The sequence below is a fragment of the Mobula hypostoma genome, chromosome 10 (assembly GCF_963921235.1).
Source record: "Mobula hypostoma chromosome 10, sMobHyp1.1, whole genome shotgun sequence".
Taxonomy (NCBI): Eukaryota; Metazoa; Chordata; class Chondrichthyes; order Myliobatiformes; family Myliobatidae; genus Mobula; species Mobula hypostoma.
In genome coordinates, this window is record NC_086106.1 from 108707844 (window position 1) to 108731342 (window position 23499).

Genomic DNA, 23499 nt, shown 5'->3' on the forward strand with positions numbered 1-23499 from the left:
TATATTATCAGCATCATATCTGACCCTACTCACCCTACACTCTCCCACATCTAACAGCATGCTTCATAGCAGAAATCAGGAACTCCGTTAATGTTATCTCAAGTAGTAGGACTATTTGCATGCTAAAAACCAAGACTACAGCATTCCAGAGTAAATGTCTTTTGACTACGTTGACAAAACTCGGTTCACTGGGTCACCTCTGCACTCGAAATTCTTAATACAGTTCACTTAATTTGAAGTCACTTCATTTTTAATCCAGCATTTACCAAAAATTATCTTGAGGTTATGCTATTTTCTGAATTCCTCACCAGGCCCACCATGTCAGTATGCTTCTGCATGGCAGCTGCCATTTTGTCATCAATACTCAGTTCACAGCACTCTCCACTCCCATTACAGAGCCAAGTTACACATCTGAAGCAAATAAAGGTCATCTTATTGAAAAGATCCTGACCTAAATCAAAGCGTGAACTTCAGAAAAAAATTGTGACTAATCTGCAGGCACAATAAACAAAATTGCAGAAAGGTATCATTCACTTTTGTCGACTCTGATCTGTCAAGGACCGTTTAGAAAGTATACTACTATCTGCAGGAAAGAACAACTGGAATTACTATACATTAGCACTTACATCTAGAAAAAAAAATTTAAATCATGACACTAAATTACGTCTGTAGACTGTTTTACCTCTGTTTTATTTCTCAAAGTATAAATAAAAATGACTAATGTACTGCAGGTAACAACAGGAATTCTGCAGATGCTGGAAATTCAAGCAACACACATCAAAGTTGCTGGTAAACGCAGCAGGCCAGGCAGCATCTATTGGAAGAGTTTCAGTCAACTAACTCTTCCTTCAGTTAGTCCTGACGAAGGGTCTCGGCCTGATACGTCGACTGAAACTCTTCCAGTAGATGCTGCCTGGCCCGCTGCATTTACTAGCAACTTTGATGTGTGTTGAATGTACTGCAGGTCATTGCTTCAATACAGGACTGTGAATGGTTTGGTTTGCAGGGTACGCTGTAGAGAGGGAGATCAGCCACTAATGGAGCAGGAACAGGTCAGAACAATCTGCTCCACTGTATTGGAGGACTGATATCATGGCACCTACCACTTTTGGAGTAGCACAATTTACCGAAGGCCTTGCTGATACTCGGGTGTTTGGGATGCAAGTAGGTTGGTAAGTTTTTACACCCCATCCCAGCATACATTACAGCAACGTGCTTCACTCTTCTCTCCCTCTTTTGTCCCTTGCACACATCACTACTGCCCTATTTCTTGAACCCAATGATTAATTGCTATTTTGTGTGTGTGTGTGTGTGTGTGTGTGTAAGCTCTGACATAAATTAGCTTTCTTTCTTGTCTCAGACCACATGCAAACCACAGTTAGCACTGTGCCTCAAAGCACTTCAGCCATTTGATAAGATTTTGCCTGTTTTTAATGTAACCTGAATTCGATGCTCTAATTTGCATGTGGTAACCTTTCATCAACTTGCTTACCTGTGGTAACCTTTCTTCCACTTGATTATCAAAAGTCCATTTACTCTGTCTTTAAAATTTTGTAGGTTTTGTACCAACACCACCCTTTGAGAAAAATAAGTCTCAGTCCTGTTTTGAATGTCCAATGTGTTAAATTTAAGGATTGACCCCTGTTCTAGGTTCTCTTAGGAGGAAACTCTTCATATCCATCGAGTGAAGATCGTATGTGTCTCACTCTACAAAACACTACCATGTGCAATTCTAATCTATCCAACCATTCTTCATGAGAATAATCTCATTATGGTTATTCTTCATAATAACCAGCCCCATTCCAGCTATCAGTGTGGTAAGCCTTCACGGAACTGCTCTGACACATTAACAACCTTTGTTAAATAAGGTGACCAATATACTCCAAATATGGGCTCACCAGTGCCTTCAAGATCTGTCACATTGGATGTGGAGAGGATATTTCCTATAGTGGGGGAGTCTAGGACCTGACAGGACAGTCTCAGAATAGAAAGATGTCCCTTTAGAACATAGATGAGGAGGAACTTCTTTAGGTGAATCCGTGGAATTGTGGTGATGGCCATGGAGGCCAATATTGGGTATAGTTAAAATGCAGGTTGATAGGTTCTTGATTAGTAAGGGCATCAAAGGTTATGGGGAGAAGGCAGGAGAATGGAATAGTGGAGCAGACTCAATGGGATGAATGGTCTAATTTTGATCCTATGACTTATAGTCTTATGGTCTGATTTGACATTCGGTCTAATATACACCAACAGTCTGTTAACTTTCCTAGTTATGTGCAGAAGCTTCCTTTCAGATGTACCGGCTTATGCATGCTGCCTTTCCCAGAAGATTTTGAAGATCCTGTAGCCACAATCAATTCCTTGGTCTTGCTGATGCTGAGTGTTATTGTGATACTACTCAACCAGCCCATCCGCCTTACTCGTGCACGCTTTTTCATCGCCACCTGAGATTCCACCAACAACAGGGGTGGTCATCTGTGAATTTATAAGTAGCACTTGAGCTGTGCTTAGCCACATGGTCATGAGTGTAGAGAGAGTAGAGTAGTGGGCTAAGCACTTGCCCTTGAAGTGCGGCAGTGTTGACAATCAGCGAGGAGGAAATGTTATCACCAATCCGCACTGCTTATGGTCTGCTGGTGAGGAACTCAATGATCCAGTTGCAGAGCGAGATACAGAGACCCAGAATTAGTAGCTTGGTGATTAACACCAAGAGGATGATGATATTGAATCCTGCTGTAATTGATAAACAGCAGCCTGATGTATATTTTGCTGTTGTCTAGGTGCTCTAAAGCAGAATGAAAAGCCAGTGAGGTTGCATCTGCTTCAACCACGTGAAGCACTTCATCACAGTAGACATAGTTGCCGCTGAGCGATAGGCACTGAGGCAGTTCACTCTGCTCCTCCTGGGTACCGGTATGATTGCTGCCCCTTTGCAGCACATGGGGACCGCACTCTAACCAGTTGGCCAACACAGGTTTTCAGCACCTGGCGAGGTACATAGTTGGGGCTGATGCCTTGCGTAGGTTCGCCCGTTTGACATTGGCCTCCGAGATAGAGATCAGAGGGTTGCCAGACGCTGCGGAGTTTCGTGTAGGTGCAGCATCAATCTCCATTTCAAAGCGTGCATAAAAAGCATTGAGCGGACTGAGGAGAGAAGCACCCCTGCCATTTACGCCGTTAGGTTTCACCTTGTAGGAAACCCTACCAAAGCTGTCGCGCATCCAATTGTATCTTTAACTTCATACAGAAGTGCCATTTCACGCTCCAGTGACCGTCTATAAGTTGTACTTCTGGTTTGCTGGTCTCAGCATAGATCTCAGTCGACTGTAAATCTGCTGGTTCATCTAGTCCTTCTGGTGTGGGAAAACTTGGTATCTTCTCAAAGGCGCACACTCATCCATGCAAGTTTGATCAAGTCATTGACAGCTGTAGCATATTCATTCCGATCTGAAGATGAATCCCTGAATATAGTCCAGTCTGCCAAGTCAAAGCTGTGTTGTAACCACCCCTTTGCCATCGACTGCACTGAAGTAGAATCAAAATCAGATTCAGTTTTATTATAAGACCATAAGACCATAATTCATAGGAGCAGAATTAGGCCATTCAGTCCATCAAATCCTCTCTGCCATTTCATCATGACTGATCCTGGATCCCACTCAACCCCACACATCTGCCTTCTCACCATATCCTTTGGTGCCCTGACTGATCAGGAAACGATCAACTTTGGCTTTGACTATACCCATGGACTTGGCCTCCCCCACAGTCTGTGACAGATTCACCACTCTTTGGCTAAAAAAATTCCTCCTTACTTCTGTTCTAAAAGGTCACCCCTCAATTTTGAGGTTGTATCCTCTAGTTCTGGATACCCCCACCAGAGGAAACATCCTCTCCACATCCACTCCATCTATTCCTTTCAATATTCGGTAGGTTTCAATGAGATCCCCACGGATTCTTCTAAATTCCAGTGAGTACAGGCCTAAAGCTACCAAATGCTCCTCATATGTTAACCCCATAATTCCCAGAATCATCCTTGTGAACCTCCTGTGGACACTCTCCAATGACAATACATCCTTTCTGAGATGAAGGGCCAAAACTGTTCACAGTACTCCAAGTGTGATCTGATTAGTGTTTTATAAAGCTTTAGCATTATCTCTTTGTTTTTATATTCTATTCCCCTTGAAATAAATGCCAACAGGGCATTTGCCTTCTTTACCACAGACTCAACCTGTGAATAAACCTTCTGGGAGTCATGCACGAGGACTCTTAAACCCCTTTGCACCTGATCATGTGATCATTACTGGCAAATATCGTGAAAATTGTTGTTTTGTGGCAGTGGTGCAGTGCAATACAAAATATATACTGTAAATTATCTCTGCCCCTATGCCCGGAGTAAAGGTACAGCAGGATGACTGGACTCACCAAAGTGTGGGCGCATTCTTGATGGTGGTGTGACAGTGATCGAGTGTGCTATCTCAGATGACATGTTGTGGATAATTTGTTGAAGGTTTCTTCCAGCTAACCTGGTTGAAATCCCCTCTAATGATCGGGAAGGCATTAGGGTGTGTGGCTTGTGACTGTTGATCATTGTGTTCAGTTCGATGATAAGCAAAAAAAAATCCATAAGGCCATATAATCCGACTCAGCTTTATTTATCACATGATCATCAAAACACACAGTGAAATGTGTCACTGGTGTTAACACACCGAGGATGTGCTGTAGGCAGCTCACAAGTGTTGCCACACATTGCAGTGAACACAGTGCTTAGCAGAACAACACAGAACCTACCAAAACAGAACGCAGAACAACAACAAAGCAAGCCCTGTTCCTCCCTCCCACCCATTCACCCACACACATACAGAGTCCTCCAACCCCAGGACAGGCTGCCTTTGACCTCCAGCCTCCACTGGAACCAGACTTGCGGAACCTTGGCCATTCGACTTCCCCTGTGGAATCAGAGAGATTTTGCAGGGTCAGGGCTCCCACCATCAGGCACTGACTTCTGGACTTTCAGTTGACCTTTGGGCTTCGATTTTCAGTATCGACCCCAGGACTTGCAGCTGATGATGAATGAGGTCCCTGAACACTAGGCCTTGAAGTCCAGAATCACCGATGACAGGACCCTGAACACTAGGCCTCGAGCACCGGACTCACCGATGACAGAACCCCGAAAACTAGGCCTCGAGCACCGGACTCACCGATGACAGGACCCTGAAAACTAGGCCTCGAGCACCAGACTCACCGATGACAGAACCCCAAAAACTAGGCCTCGAGCACCAGACTCACCGATGACAGGACCCTGAACACTAGGCCTCAGACACCAGACTCACCGATGACAGGACCCTGAACATTAGGGCTCGAACTCTAGACTCACTGAGGACAGGACCCCGAACGCTAGGCATTGAACCCCGGCTCACCGATGACAGGACCCTGAACACTACATCTCAAACTCCGGACTCACCGATGACAGGACCCTGGCACCAGGCCCCGAACTCCAGTTTTGCCGATTCATGCACTTAGAGAGTCATTGGCCCTTGTTTCTCCTGCCCACACAGAAAGCTAATCTCAGAACCTGCCAACAGCTGGCTGACCACTTGGAGGGGGAAGGGTGGGGACAGGAGCATCAGCCCTCATCCTTGCTGCTCTGCCAGCCCCGACACCTGACAAGAACTTACCACATCTGTGCTACTGGCTTTCAGAGCAGATGATTAGATTTCGACCTGACCTCTAACTCTCCCACATCCCTGTTCCTAACCTGACCCATAACTTTCCTCTCTGTCCCTAAAACCATACCCACCAACCTAAAAAATAACCAGGTCTGAGCCTCGACCTTGACAGAGACTGCATTTCGGCTCCATCTTGCTTGGACTGGATCATAAGACTAAAAGCAGAGTTAGGGCATTCAGCTTATCAAGTCTGCTGTGCCATTTGACCATGGCTGACCTATTTTCCCTCTCAACCCCATTCTCTTGCCTTCACGCCATAACCTTTAACACCCTTACTAATCAAGAACATATCAAACTCCGTTTTAAATAGAATGAATGACTTGGCCTCCACAGCAGTGGCAATGGATTCCACTGTTTCACCAACCTCTGGCGAAAGAGTTTCCTCCTCATCTCATTTCTGAGGGGTCATCCTGTTCTGAGGCTGTGCTCTCCAGTCCTAAACTCTCCCACTATTGAAAACATCCTCCCTATGTCTATGCCCAGGCCTTTCAGTATTCAGTAGGTTTCAGTGAGAACACTCTCTCTTCATTCTTCTAATCTCTGGTGAGTACAGGCCCAGGACTATCAAACTCTCCTCATACGTTAACTCTTTCATTCTCGGGATTCCCAGTTAGTGCCCATGATTGATGTTCCATCTAATTTATGATGACCAATGTGCTTCAAAGTCTTGGGCTATTTTGCCCAGTGACAACATGTGTGCACCGAATAATTCCTTCAATAAAAAAACAGTATAAAATAAGCTAGTTCCAAAACCTGCAGGCAAATCATCACAAACTCCACGTTGTCAGCGCCGTCCGCATCAGAATTTGGAAAAGGAAATGTGATTGTGTAGGATCGTGAAATGTACTTAATATGCCGACGAGGTAGAGGGTGACAACCTTTTGTGCGCAGTTTAAATTCCTTTGGGTGCTAGTAGAAAAAGATGTGTGCGCACACACACACAAGCCTTAGAGGGAGCATTGCCCACGATGCAGGTGGCTGAGTTTGCAACCCCCTGAAACCTTTTCCGATCTTGTGCGTTGGCCCTTTCGTAGCAGACGGTGAGGCAACCAGATAGAATGCTCTCCACAGTACATCCACAGGATTTGCTGCAGTCTGTGGTGGCATACCAAATGTTTTCAGGCTCTTAATGAAAGCTGCTGGCATGCCTTCTTTGTCAGTGCATCAATATATTGGGGCTAGGATCGATCTTGAGAGATGTTGATATGCAGGAAATTGAAACTAGCCACCCTTTCAAGTTCAAGTTGAAGTTTAATTGTCATTCAACCATACATGAATACAGCCAAATGAAACAGTGTTACTCTGGGACCAAAGTCCAACAGTCACACATAGCACATATAAGTTTTCTGATGACTCTGCCATAGTTGGATGCATCAGCAAGGGAGATGAGGCTGAGTACAAGGCTACGGTAGGAAACTTTGTCACATGGTGTGAGCAGAATTATCTGCAGCTTAATGTGAAAAAGGCTAAGGAGCTGGTGGTAGACCTGAGGAGAGCTAAGGTACTGGTGACCCCCGTTTCCATCCAGGGGGTCAGTGTGGACATGGTGGAGGATTACAAATACCTGGGGATACGAATTGACAATAAACTGGACTGGTCAAAGAACACTGAGGCTGTCTACAAGAAGGGTCAGAGCTGTCTCTATTTGCTGAGGAGACTGAGGTCCTTTAACATCTGCCGGACGATGCTGAGGATGTTCTATGAGTCTGTGGTGGCCAGTGCGATCATGTTTGCTGTTGTGTGCTGGGGCAGCAGGCTGAGGGTAGCAGACACCAACAGAATCAACAAACTCATTCGTAAAGCCAGTGATGTTGTGGAGATGGAACTGGACTCTCTGACGGTGGTGTCTGAAAAGAGGATGCTGTCCAAGTTGCATGCCATCTTGGACAATGTCTCCCATCCACTACATAATGTACTGGTTGGGCACAGGAGTACATTCAGCCAGAGACTCATTCCACCGAGATGCAGCACAGAGCGTCATAGGAAGTCATTCCTGCCTGTGGCCATCAAACTTTACAACTCCTCCCTTGGAGGGTCAGACACCCTGAGCCAGTAGGCTGGTCCTGGACTTACTTCCTGGCATAATTTAAATATTACTATTTAATTATTTATGGTTTTATTACTATTTATTATTTATGGTGCAACTGTAATGAAAACCAATTTCCCCCGTGATCAATAAAGTATGATTATGACTATGACTATGACTATAAGACAGCAAGCACATACAAGATGTGTATCAGTAAAATACTGTCACACAAATAACTCTGACTCCATGACCGTTGCAGTGTCTTCTGCTGAGTGAACACTGAGGGAGCAGAACCAGCTTCAGCACGGATGTCACACCACACCATCCCCAGCACTCCACTCCAGTCACTCCCTCCTGGATGGCTGTGAACAGATGGCACCATGACTTGAGACCTACCCCTTGCTACGACCAAGGACACGCAACTCCCCCTCCCTCCACTCCTGCTGTTCGCCAATGTCAGTGAATTGGACTTGCAGCATTCCACGTTAACAATTTCCAACATGGCCTTGCGACCACAAGGAAAGCAACTAAGATGATCACTTGCTGCTGAACTGCTCCAATGTCTCTATGCCACAGGTGGCAGCAGCACATCTGCACCAAGTGCAGCTCCTTCAGTTTCCACCAACGAGCAACTCGCTGATGGGGTAGACTGGCAGTACTTTAAGTTCTTAATGTCCAGTAGGGTCCAGCCATCTGAAAAAATTGTATTTAAAACAGACACAATACCTTTTAGTTGACCCTGTAGAGGCTGTTGCAACCAAACGTGCCGATGTCTTTCCACTGCTGGCCCAAAACTGCAAAGGTGGTCTGGCCAACACCTTATAACAATGTGGTCTGACCAACACCTTAACATGAGAAAGCAACTTTTTAAGCAGCAAGTCTTTCTTATCTGGAATTTACTACCTAAAAAGGTGGGGAACAAATATGGTCATTGATTTGAAACAGAACGAGGGGGACAGAATTGTGGCTCACTTGCTGTTTCTGGCCATGCTTTCTTCTCACTACAACCATTGGGCAGAAGGAACAGGCGCCTTAGGTCCTACACCACCAGGTTCAGGAACAGCTATAATCCAACAACCATCAGGTTCCTAAATACAGCGTGGATAACTTCACTCACCTCAACTCTAAACTGATTCCACAACCTACTATTTCACTTTCAAGGGCTCTACAACTCATGTTCTCAATATTATTTACATATTTATTTGCACAATTTGTTTTCTTTTGCACATTAGTTGTTTGTCAGTCTTTGTTTATGTCTCATTTTAAATAAATGCTTTATTTTCCTGTAAATGCCTAGAAGAAAATGAATCTCAAGGTTGTATATGGTGACATATATGTATTCTGATAATAAATTTACTTGGACTTTGACTTGATTTTGACCTTGTTGCATCAAGTCAGTGCTGCAATGATTCTATTGTTTAATATGTATAATGACTTGGTTCTTTAGATGGATAGATACTTCAAGCATCATTCGACATAACAGCATACAAGTTGATATTTTCACATGTTCTTCAACATTTCTCTAGATAGAACAGAGTGGCCATCAGAGTCCAAAAATTCTAAAAGAAGATTTTTTCACCTAAATTTAACTGACTTAACCAATGTTAAATGACAGTTTACTTGCAAAAGTAAAATCTAGGGGAAACAGTGAAGCACTCCCATTTCCTCTTGCTTTTTGACCAGCGTTGTGAAGTGCATTGCGTTGGTGGGGTCATTTTGCCACAGTTTGTTATCATTTGTCCACATGTCGCAATGAGTCAAAAAAAATTCCTCTTGGTAATTTTAAACAACAACAGTAAGGAAATTGTGGTTATCTATTTCCTCCAGTGTACGTACTTCCAAACATTATATAACAATATCTTACAAAGAGTGATGCGGCACATCCATAATCTTGAAAAGAAGATATGTTCTAATTCTAGAAAGTAAGAAGAAGTATGTTTTGGTGATTGGCAGTAATCGTTTCCTAAATTGGTAGTAGCGACTTGCTCTTCAGCCAAGAGGGAATGAAATATGTCATAAGCTCCCCATGACTAATGATGGAGTATCACTGTGACTCAGGAGGAAACATGCAAATTATCAGATTCGGATTAGTTTATTGTTATATATACTAGGTAGCAAAGAAATTTCTTGATCACATGAAGCTAACAGGGTACATAGAGAATCTTGAGCAAATCACACAAAATGCTGGATGAACTCAATAAGTCAGAATTGGAGGGGAATAAACAGTTGATATTCCAGACCAAGACCCTTCATCGGGACTGGGTAAGCGCCATGTTGTATGGCGTAGGTGATCATGGTTTTTGGAAGACCATAATTGTTCGTGGTAAGCCTTTTCTACAGAAGTGGTTTGCCATACCCTCTTCTGGGCAGTGTCTTTACAAGACGGGTGACTCCAGCCATTATCAATACTCTTCAGAGGTTGTCTGCCTGGCATCAGTGCTCAAATAACCAGGACTTGTGATATGCACCAGATGCTCAAACAACCATCCGCCACCTGCTCCCATGGCTTCATGTGACCCTGATCGGGGGTGGGGGGTGCTACACCTTGCCTAAGGGTTACCTGCTGGCTAGTGGAGGGGAGGAACGCCATACACCTCCATCGGTAGAGACGAGGGTAAAGAGTATACATGGCAAATAATAATGCAGCTACAGATACAGTGACAATTACTAAACAGCAAGTAATTTACAAAACAGACAGTAAAACCATCTGAAATGGAGCAAAAAGAAATGCTAAAGTGATGATAACAGGAATAACCAAGAGAGAGTTTCAATTAAGAGTCTGAGAATGTGGCAGCACCACTGGGAAGAGTATGTGAAAGAGGTGGTTGCTTCGATAGTCTGAAAGCAGTGGAGAAGAAGCTCTTCTTGAATCAGGTCATCCAGGCTTTCAAGTTCTTTTATCTTCTCCCAGGAGGTAGAAGAGATGAAAGGGAATGGCCAGAGTTGCAGGCATCCCTGATGATACTATTAAACTTGCTGAAGCAACACACCATGAAGGTGGACTGGATGGAACACAGTGATGAACCTGTGATGGACTGGGTAGTTCCTGTTGGTCCAGAGCACTACAGTTGCTGTACCAATCTGAGGTGAGTTTCTATCAGTCGCAGGACTCTGCAGAGAGTGGTGCGGACAGCCCAGCGCATCTGTAGATGTGAACTTCCCACTATTCAGGACATTTACAGAGACAGGTGCGTAAAAAGGGCCTGAAGGATCTTTGTGGTTCCGAATCACCCCGACCACAAACCGTTCCAGCTGCTACCATCTGGGAAATGATACCACAGCATAAAAGACAGGACCAACAGGCTCTGGAACAGCTTCTTCCACCAGGCCAACAGATTGATTAATTCATACAAATACAGTTGAATTTCTATGTTATATTGACTGTCCTGTTGTACATACTATTTATTACAAATTGCTATAAATTGCACATTACACATTTAGACAGAGATGTAACATAAAGATGTTTACTCCTCATGTATGTGAAGGATGTAAGAAATAAAGTCAATTCAATTCAATACAGCACTCTAGATTTTTGAGAGAATCCTCACAGACAGCCAAATCTTCTCAAGACACTTAAGGAAGTACGTTCACTAATGCACACAAAAAGCTGGGGGAACTCAGCAGGTCAGGCAGCATCTGTAGAAAGGAATAAAAAGTCGACTCTTCAGGCTGAGACCCTTCATCAGAGCCCTGACCTACTGAATTCCTCCAGCATTTTACTCTGGATTTCTGCAGGATCTCTTGTGTTTAACATGTTCTAATGCACTTTCTGGATTACTGCTTCAGTATGGTGGGACCAGATGAGGTTGTTTGTGATATGGATGGAGAAGGACTTAAAGCTGTTGACCATCTCTAAGCAGTTCCATTAATGAGGTCAGTCTTATGTTCACCACACTCACCCCCTCCCCCGCCCTCAAGTTTCTTTGTTTAATAACCAGCTCGTTTGTCTTGGTGACGTTATGGCTAGGTTGTAGTTGTGACACCTTGACATGAAGTTTGTGATCTCTTTCCTTCTCTCCAATCTCATCATTGTTGATGAATAAGAGTTAGAAAAGCACATTTGTTATTTTCCACATAAAGCAACTTTAGTGCATCTGTCAATGGGAGTCTGTGACTAAAAAGAAAACTACAACTATGAGGAAGAATTAGAAGAGTGGAATTTATGTCAAGGTTAGCTGAGTCATAGGAAGATGAAGCATTTGATTGTCATTTGGCTTGCCCTTGCTCCTTTTTCTTATGAAAGCATATCGTCATATTTGCCTCAGGAGATACATTTATTTCAGTATCAATTGATCCAATTGGCAATGACCTTTTGAATTTTAGGTATTCCTGCCTGGTAATTAGTTTCATTTTTACAGACCATTTCACAGGCTTTGTACAGGTACTTATGTGTCCAAAATTTCAGGTAACATATTTACATCATTTCTAGTTTGGAAAGGCAACACATGCCATTATGTGTCAATAATTGCAAAACAAGCAAAACTCATTAGTATTGGTAAAACGTTGTCCTAATATTGTTCTGCTGTAATGATAGACCTGTAGGATACTGAAACAGGACTTTCAGCCCATCAAGTTTGTGTTAACCACCAAGCATCAATTACAGTCATCCTACTTTATTCTCATCAATTTGCCCCAGATTCCAACACACTAGAAGCAATTTACAATAGTCGATTAAACGATGAACCTGCACATCTTTGAGATGTGGGAGAATGATAATGTCAAGGAATTTAACGTTATTGACCCTCTCTCCACATCCAACCCCCTAATGTGGACAGGCTTATGACTTCTTCAAGATTTATTTGGAGCAGCTATTTACTGTTAATTACCTTATTTATATTTTAAGATTGATTTTATTCAATACGCTATAATGGGAAGAAATTGATCCCTATCTAAACATGTTAACTGCTTTTGAAATTGACAATTCTCAATCAGATTGCTCCTTTACTTGGATAACATGAGTGACATGTCGACAAGTTCCACGTAATAGAATATTTCAGTCAATGTACAATATCTTGAAAATATATTCAGCCCCCACAACTATTTTCACATTTTGCTGTCTCATTTTCTAATTTTCTGGCAATACCAGTAACCCAGGTTCGATTGGGCACGTGGCCAAGTGGTTAAAGCGTTCATCTAGTGATCTGAAGGTCGCTAGTTCGAGCCTCAGCGGTGGCAGATTGTTTGTGTCCTTGAGGAAGGCACTTAACCACACATTGCTCTAGTGTCTGTACAAGGAGGGCGCACCACACAGACTTCCAATCTGCGCCTTGTAAGGCATGAAAATGCCCGATGCAGGCCTCTCATGGTCTGGGTCGACGTTCCCCCCCTCCCCTCCCCTCAGGTTCGATTCCGCCAATGCCTTTAAGGAGTTTGTATATTCTCCCCCGTGACTGCGCGGCAGTGCCCCGGTTTCCTCCCACAGTCCAAAGATATACTAGTCAGTAGGTTAATTGGCCATTGTAAATTGTCCCACGATTAGACTAGGATTAAATCAGAGGATTGCTAGGCAGCATGGCTCAAAGGGCCAGAAGGGCCTATTCTGTGCTGTATTTCAATAAATAAATAATAATTTAAAAAATTTGTGCATCATGTTAAATCAGAAGAAAAATTCCAAACCCCCTGCCAACGAGTTACTAAACATTAAATCGAAAATTGCGAGGCAGAAAAAGTATTCGCCCCCTTTGTAATCACCACACTAACTTTCCTTAGGTGAAATACTGTGTAACACCTTACCAATTCACCCAATTTGTTTACGTAGAAAACTGGAGGATCACCTGAATGAATACTCTTTTTCATGTGAAGTCAAACAGCTATAGTAGATTAACAGACCAAACCAAAATGAAGAGTAAAGAGCACTCAAGGCAAGTCAGGGGAATGATAATAGAGGAGCACAGATCTGGGGATGGGTACAAGACCATCTCAAAGGCACCGAACATGCCTTGGAGATAAGCGAATGGTGAGAAAAGATATGAAACCACTGCCGCACTGCCTAGGTCAAGCTGTCCCTCTAAACCTAGTCACTTATAAGAGAATCTACTGCGATGCCAGTAATCATTCTGAGTGAGCTGCAGAAGTCAGTGACTGCAACTGGAGATGATGTTCATGGCTCCACAATCTCTGAGGCCTTGCACAAAAAGAGATTTTATGAAAGAGTGGCAAGGAAGAAGCCCCAGATAAAAAAGCAAGCAAGCCCATCAAGACTTTGCAAAGCGTCATGTACTGTAGAAGATACTGTAAGGATGTGGAAAATGGTTTTGTGGACAGATGAGACTAAAGTGGAACTTTTTGGCCTCAATACTAAGCCATATGTGTGGTGTAAATCTAATATTGAACATCAGCCATGTAACACCATCTCTACTGTAAAGTATGGTGGAGGGAGCATCGTGCTATGGGGATGCTTTTCAGCAGCAGGAACTGGAAATCTGGTCAGGATTGATGGGAAGATGAATACTGCTAAATACAGAGAGATCCTGGGGGAAAAATCCTTGCCAGCCTCTGCCAGAAAACTTAAACTAGGAAGAAAGTTTAAGCTGTTTAGGAAACAAAAAGAAGGTGCATAGCAGGTATACGGAGGTAGGAACAAAAAAGGTGGTTATGGGGTATAAGGAAATCTGGAGGGCTAAAGGAAGGCATGAGGTTGCCCAAACAGACAAGGTGAAGGAGAATCCTAAGGGATTCTACAGATACATTAAAAACAAAAGGAATGCAGGGGACAAAATTGCTGCACTGGAATATCAGAAGAGATGAGGGAGATCTTAACTGAATTTTTTGCATCTGCATTTACTCAGTAGAGAGACACAGAATCTATAGAAGTGAGACAAAGCAGTAGTGAGGTCATGGACCCTGTACACTATAGAGGAGGATATCTACTGTTCCGCTGTTTAAGAAAGGCTCTAAAAATAGACCAGGAAATTACAGGCCGGTGAGCATGACATCAGTAGTGGTGAAGTTATTGCAAGGTATTCTAAGGGGCTGGATATATGAGTATTCGGATAGGCAGGGAATGATTACGGATAGTCAGCATGGCTTTGTGCATGATAGGTCATGTCTAACCAATCTTAAAAACTTTTTCGAGGAAGTTCCCAGGAAGGTAGATGAAGGCAAGGCAGTGGATGTTGTCTAGATGGATTTTAGCAAGGCATTTGACAAAGTCCCGCACAGGAGGTTGGTCAAGAAAGTTCAGTCACTTGGTGTTCAAGATGAGGTAGTAAATTGGATTAGACATTGGCTTTGTGGGAGAAAGCCAGAGAGTGGTAGTAGATGGTTGAGATCCCTGGTTGTAATACTCATTTATGTGAACAAAGGGTTCAGAGCTGAGTATTTTTCCTACAAGAATATTTTAAGCTGAGCCTCTTTGTGTAAAAGTATTCAGGAAGTAAAATCTTTGTTGTCCAGTGTAACAAGTTATTTGGTAACACTGGACAACAAAGGTTTTGCTTCCTGAATACTTTTAGGTGTATCTTATGGATTATGGGCTGCTGATTATGAAAATCACCATGAAATTTCCCTTTCAAGCAGCATGTTTTTGAAATCACCTATATTTGTTATTGCAATTCATAATTCAAGTCAATTTAAATGTTGCCCATAATGTTATCTGAAACGACTTCTGTCTTGTCCAGGCATGCCAAATTTTAGAAAAGTCTATAAAAGCATCACTCACACAATGTTCTATGCATTGCGTTTACATGTGTATCGGTTTATGATCACATTGATGTGCATGCTCTATGTGCTCATTATAATAAAGTCATCGTATTTTCATGAGTATTTGTGATAGCAAAATGTCTCGTCAATGTTGCAACAGCCATGATACTTTCTGTTATATTTGTGGCGAGGATACGTTTAAATCCCCTAGACAGAGCATGACTCCTCTTATTAAGAAAGCCTAAGAACTCTACTTTGGATGTAAAATTGGCGACCAAGATAAATCCCGGGCTCCTCACATTTGTTGCGCAACATGCACCATCCATCTTAGAGCTTGGCTCAGAGGTACTTGGAAGTCGATGCTGTTCGCTGTCCCGATGATCTGGCAAGAGCAGAAGGATCATGTGACAGACTGCTAATTCTCTCTGTCCGGTGTGTCTGGTTTCTCTGCTAAAAACAAGAAATCCATTGAATACCCCAAGCTCCCTTCAACCATGAGACCTTTGCCACATAACGATAGTCTTCCAGTACCAAAGCCAGCAGAGACACGGAGTCTAGAGGAGGCAGACAAAGGTGCCATGAAGCACGAGCCGGAAATGGAAAATGACATTGATACTGATACAGATTTTGACCCCTTTATGTCGAGTGAGCTTCATTCTGAGGTAAATGGACTGGTCAGAGGTTTGGGTTTGTCAAAGGCAAAAGCAAAATTACTGGGTTCAAGACTGTAAGAATGGAATCTGTTGTCACCAGGCACAAAATTTTCCGTGAAGGATTTCGATATTTGAAACAGATGGTTCCCAGAATAACTGATGCCAAGATTTAGAAAGGTATTTTTGTTGGCCCACAAATCAAACAGGTAATCAGTGATGGGCAATTCAAAGAACCTCTAGTGGGACTGGAGAAAATCACATGGAAGGCATTCAAGGATGTTGTTGAAATTTTTTTGGCAACTATAGAGCACAAAACTACGTACAGCTGGTTGACGACATGCTTCAAGCATACAAAACCATGAAGTACAACACGTCACTAAAGATTCAATTTCTGCATTCCCATTTAAACTTCTTTCCTGCAAATCCTGGTGCTGTCAGTGATGCGCATGGTGAAAGGTTTCACCAGGACATTGCGGTCATGGAGAAATGGTATCAGGGCAACAGGAATCCATCAATGCTGGCTGATTATTGTTGGATACTTAAGTGAAAAGGCCTCAGACACTAAGTACAAATGAAAACCGTCAACAAAACATTTTTAGCTTAGTTGAACTATTGCAAAGCATCAGCACTGTTATGCAATTAAATGCATTATATTCAATATAATTTTTTGTTATTTCAAATTCCGACGTTAAACAAGTAGACTGAAATTATACTTGTGTTCAGCTTCAACTGGCTATTATAGACCAAAAAAAATTCTGACGAAGCAACACTTCTGGAAAAATTTGCGCTCTCGTGTAATTGCTTCTTGCTTAGTGAAGCATGACGATACAGCCCAGTCCATCACAGGTAAATTCCTCATCACCATCGAACACAATTACAAGGAACTCTGTCACTAAAAAGCAATATCCTTCATCAAGGACCCCCACCATCCAGGTGATGCTCTCTTCTCACTACTACCATTGGGAGGAGGAGACAGGAGCCTTAGGACCAACAACACTGGTTTCAGGAACATTTATTACCCTACAACCATCAGGCTTCTGAACCAGCATGGATAACATCACTCACCTCAACTCAGAACTGATTCCTCAACCTACACGTTCACTTTCAAGGACTCTACAAACTCATGTTCTCAGTATTATTTATTTTTCTGTTTGCACAATTTGTCTTCTTTTGCACATTGTTCTTTTTTTGTCAGTCTTTACGTATGGCTTTCATGGATCCTATTGTGTTTCTTTGTTTTCCTGTGATGCCTGCAAAAAAAGAATCTCAAGATAGTACATGGTGATAAATACACTCAGTGGTCACATTATTTAGTACACCTTAGGAACGCGGTGTGGTCTTCTGCCTCTGTAGCCCATCCATTTCAAGGTTCAACATATACGTTCAGAGAAGATCTTCTGCACACCATTGTTTGAGTTACTGTCACCTTCCTGCCAGCTTACACCAGTCTGGTCATCCTCCTTCGACCTCTGTCATTAACAAGGTGCTTTCAGCCACAGAACTGTCACTCACAGGGGGTCTCTTGTTTATCACACCATTCTCAGGAAATCAGCAGTTTCTGAGATACGCATTTCATGGTCAAAGTTAATTTCCTGTTCTTCCCTATTCTGATAATTTGGCTGAACAGCAACTGAACCTCTTGACCATGTCGACATGCTTTTATGCGCTGAATTGCTGCCACTTGATTGGCTGATTGGATATTTGCATTAACGAGCAGGTGTACAGTTGTACCTGATAAAGTGGTCATAGAGTGTACGCACTTTGAAAATAAGCTTACTTTGACTTTGACAGTACAGTTTGTATGACCTCAGCAAAGCAAATCCTTTATCAGTTCAAGCATGGTGATGGCCGCATGTGCCAGTCCAATCAACCTCCACTTCCTGTCCATTGCCATGTCATGAGGGATGCAAACCGAGGTGACCCAGGGAAAATCCAATCAAGTTTCCTTCTCCTTCAAGGGTATTTTTCCCAGAACCCCTGATGCGATTGCAGTTTTTCTCTATTCCTATGTTGTAGTCTGCCTTCTCATTTTTCTCTTTTTGTACATTTGTCCTTCTACTTTGATTTTACAACATGTACATTCACCCCCTAAGTTTCTATTATTAATCCTCCCATTGGCTTTCTGTAGGGAGCATTGGATAACCATTGGAGGAGGTTAGTGTTGCTTTTCTTTCTCTGCTCCTCATTCCCCCATTCTCACCGCCAGCTTAAAGCGAATACTGTAACTCATGGAGTTGTATAGCACAGAGAAAGGCCATTTGGTCCATCATACTGGCTCTCTGTAGAGCAAGCTTTATGGCAGGTCTACAAAAAAGCTGGGACCGGTGCTCATAACTTGTAGATTTCGTGGCTCCAGACAGAATAGAGTGACAATCGATGGTTTGTTTAAAAGGTGTTGAGCACACTTGGAAATGTCCTTGAGGCAAGACATATGATCAAGGGAGATTTACTGGGTTCCTCTTTCTGAAGAATGCTCCCCAGTTGCGGTGCATTACCTTACACTGTGGTAATCTGTCACAGCGGTTAGTGCTGCTGCCTCCTACCTCCAGGGACCAAAGATCCTGGCTTTGTACTGTGTGCTTGGAGATTGTACGTTCACCCTCTGACTGCAAGGCTTTCTGTCAGATGCCTTAGTTTCCTGCCACCTCCCAAAGAATATATTGGTTGGTTAATTAGCTACCCCTTAGTGTAGATAATGGGGAAAAGAAATTAAAGATGGACTTGATTGGCAAGAAAAAGAATTTGTTAAAAGACCACAGATAAATAAGGGGAGGGGGATTGACTTAAGGAATGCTCTGCTGAAAATGGCCATGAACTCAATTAACTAAATAACATCCCACTTTGAGTGTGTTGATATAATTAATTAACCGTAATATTATTCACCTGCTTCATTTATGTTGCATGAATTAGAATGGATTTTTATCCAATAACTTACAAGATCTTCTACATCATTCATGAAGCTTGCACAGGATCAGTCCTGATGCAGGGTTTCAACCTGGAATTTTGACAGTTCCTTTCCCCTTGATAATTGCTGCTTGACCTGCTGAATTCAGCAGCATATTGTTTGTTGATCTCTTGAATGTTGTTAATGTACCTATGGCAGCCACTTCCCCTGGAAGTTCATTTGATATACATATGAAGAATTTACCCCTCAGGTTCCTTTTAAATCATTCCTCTCCCACCTTAACCCTATGCTCTCTTTCGATTCCCTTTCTCTGGGAAAAAGACTGTGACTATTTACTCTATGTACGCCCCTGAAGATTTCATACACCTCTATAAGGTCATACCTCAGTCTCCTATGCTCAAAGGAATAAAATCCTAGCCTGTCCAACATCTCACTACAACTCGGGCCCTAATGCGCTGGCAACATTCGCAACGATCTTCTTTGTTCCCTTTCCAGTTTAAAGACATCTTTCCTGTAACTGGGTCATCAAAACTGTGCATAATACTTCAGGTCTAGCCTCACCAACGTCTTGTTCAATTGTATAAGACCCCAACTCCTATAATCAATATCCTGACTGATGAAGACCAGTGTGCCGAATGCATTCTTCACCATCCTCTCTACTTGAGGCCCCACTTTCAGAGAACTACGTTCTTGCACTCTTGGGTTCCTTTGTTCCATGACACTCCTCAGAGCCCTACCGTTCACTGTGAAAGTCTTATCCTAGTTTGTTTTCCCAAAATGCAATACCCTGGACTTAACTGAATTGAACATCATTTGTCATTCCTTTGCCTGCTTACCTATCAACCTAAAATATCTCCCTGTAATTTTTTTGATAACCTTCTTCTCTCACTACAATGCCGCCTATCTTAGTAAACTTACTAACCATGCCGTGTACATTCTCATCCAAGTTATTTAGTAAATAAAGAACAACAATGGACGGAGCACCAGTCCCTGTGACACACCAGTAGCCGTGGTCCTGCAGTGAGAAAAACAACCATCACACTCTGCTTCCTACACCAAGCTAATTGTGTATCCACGTAGTTAACCCTCGCTAGGTCCCAAGCAATTTAGCCACAGCATTCCCAGCTTCTGAATTGCTTGTCTTGTGGTTGTCTCGTAGATATCACTGGTCCAGCTGAATTTTTGGTCAGTGAAGATCTCTAGGTGTTGAAGACTCAACAATGGTAAATCCCTTAACTGTCGAGGGCAGTTAGACTCTCTTTATTTGGAGATGTTTGCTTGCCACAAATGTTCCCTCTTACTTTAAGCCATGTCTGGATGTTGTCTACATTAAGCTATATGCTAATATGGACTGCCTAATTTCCTAGGAAGTTGCATATGGAATTGGAGCAACCAGCAGCAAAATGCCTACTTTTGACATTCACATGTTCATCTATCATTATAAGTCCATTCAGCCCATTATGTCTCTGCTGGATCTTAGAATGTTGCCATTAGTCCTATTGCCCCCAATTACTTTCCTGCAGTCTATTCTCTCTCATCTGGACCAATAATTACCTCCAATTCTCCAGCCACCCACCTACATAAGAGCTATCTTACTATCCCAGTTAAACTTATTGTCATTTCATTGGGTTGTGGGAGGAGACAGGAGCACTGGGGGGGGGGGGGCATGTTGTCACCCCAAGAATATGGCATTTCCAAAGAGGCAGCACCTAAGATCAGGATTGGAATGGAGTCACTGGATCTGTGCTGGAGAACATGATGAAAGAGTTAAAGTTAGTGCACAGCCCTGAGGAACTGCCAGAGCAATGTTCTGCATTTGAGATGACATCATAACCACAGCCACCTTCCTTGGTGCAGGTTATGACTCTAGTCACTGGGAGCTCAAATTTCAAGGGCAGTGAAAGTTCTCGCCTTACCTCCTTCGTCCGCATTCAGATCAAGTTTCTTATAGAGTCATAGAGTCATGGAGGACTGCAGCAGAGAAAAATGCCCTTCAGCCCATCTAGTGCATGCAGAACTATTATGCTGTCTTGACCCGCACCTGGACCACAGCTCTCCATAACCCTCCCATCCAAACTTCTTTAAATGCTGCAATCAAACCCACATTCACCACTTCCATTGACAGGTCATGTCCACGCTCATACCACTCACCTAATGAAGAAGTTCTCCCTCACGTTGTCCTTAAATATTTCACCTTTCTCCCTTAACCTATGACCTCTAGTTCTAGTCTCACCCAACCTCAGTGGAAAAACCTGCTTGTACTTACCCTATCTATACCCCTCATAGTTTTGCATACCTCTATCAAATCTGACCTCAGTCTCCTATGCTCCAGGTAAAAAAGCCCTTGCCTATTCAACCTTTCCTTATAACTCATGTCCTCAAGTCCCAGTGACATCCCAGTTAAGAAATGAGGGGCTGAGTGTTCCTGGGAAAAGACACATCACTGGGCATTTACTGCTTAACGTTACCATGGATAAGTCTCTCATCATTTTACTGATAATTGCGATTAGACTGCCTGAGTATTAATTAGCTGGATTGCATGTATCCTGCTTTTAAGGGCAGGACATGCCTGGACGGTTTTCCATATTGTGGGCTACATGCTGGTATTGTAAGTGTATTGAAGTGGCTTAGCTAGAGGCATCATACGCGGAATGCTGGAGGAACTCAGCAGGTCAGGCAGCGCCTGCAGAGGGGAATAAACTGTCAACGTTTCAGTCCTAAAACATCGACTGTTTATTCCTCTCCCTAGGTGCTGCCTGATATGCTGAGTTCCTCCAGTATTTTGTGTGTGTTGCTCTAGATTTCCAGCATTTGCAGAATCTCCTGTGTTTATGATTTGCTGCAATAGAAACTTTCAGTCCAACTGAATATCTTGTTAGGCCCCTTCAGACACACTGAAGGGATGTCACCAAGGACTCTGGTAAATTTCTGCAGATGTACAGTGGAGAGTGTTCTGTCTGGTTGCATCACAGCCTGGTGTGGAGGTTCCAGTGCACAGGGTCACAAAAACTGCAGAGAGTTATAGACGTAACCATCACAAACACACGCCTCTCCACCACTGAGGACATCTTCAAAAGATGATGTCTTAAGAAGGAGGCATCCATCCATAAAGACTCTCACCATCTGGGACGTGCCCTCTTCTCATTACTGCCATCAGGGAGGAGATACAGGAGCCTGCAGACACACATTCAAAGTTTTAGCAACTTCCTCCCCCCTGCCATCAGCTTTCCAAACAGCCCATGAAACATGAACACTATCTTCACTATTTTTCTCTCTATTTGCACTATTTGTTTATTTTTTATGGATTTTTTTTATTGTAACCTATTGTAATTTTTATGTATTGTACTGTGCTACAGCTGCAAAGCAACTATTTTTATAATGGGTTTGTGATAACGATTATGATTCTGACATTAAGAATTAATAACAGTCCAATCTGTTTGGAGTCATATATTGGTTTCAAAGATTTCAAAGGTACGTTTAATGTCAGATAAATGTATACAATATACATCCTGAAATTCTTTTTCTTTGCAACCATCCAGAAAACAGAAAAGTGCCCCAAAGAATGAATCAGAGTTAAATGTTAGAACCTGAAAGCCCCCACCCCCCAGCTTTCCCCACCCAAGCATAAGCAGCAGCAAAGGAGAGGGAAGATCTCCTTACCTGGAAGTTATTTGTGACCAGGTGTATTTTTCATTAGTTACTATTATTGAGATTGTTTTTTTAATCTAGATTATTTAGCTAGACTAATTAATTTAAAACCATAGCTGGTGTTTAATTCATGCCTCATGATTATTAGCCTTGCAATTTAAGCAATCATCATTGTTCGCTTCGATGCAAGAGGCTGGGGGAGAACCGCCAAAACTCGTTTTAACAATAGTTGGGGATTCTTTTGAAACTGAATTGCAATGTAGTAATGTGGAGGGTGAGAGAAAGGGAATTCCTGGCAGTCAGCACAACTAATGAAAGCTCCACCAGTGTGGAGCTCGAGAAGGAAGTTAGTTACCATCAGCCACAGAGAGGTCACAAGCAGGAGAAAGCCACAGAGATTTGATAGGTAAAGAACATAGAACACAGAACAGTACAACACAGGAACAGGCCCTTCGGCCCACAGCGCTGTGCCAAACCAAATAAATTAGGTATCAAATGGCCAACTAATCTAATTCCTTCTGCCTTACAATGTCCATATCCTTCCATTTTCCTCACATTCCAGTGCCTATCTGAACATCCCTTAAAGGTTCCTAATGGATGTCCCCTACCAGCACCCCAGGCAGTCCATTTCAGGCACCCGCAACTCTCTTTGTAAAAAACTTACCCCTCACATCTCCTTTGAACTTATTCCCTCTCACCTTCAATGCTTGTCCCTTGCTATTAGACATTTCAACCCTGAGAAAAAAATACTGTCTGTCCACACTATCTATGCCTTTCATAGTCTTATAAACCTCTATCAGATCTCCCCTCAGCTTCTGCCACTCTGGAGAAAAACAAACAAGGTTGTCCAATCTCCTGTTGTAGCACATGCCCTTTAATCCGGGCAGCATCCTAGTAAACCTT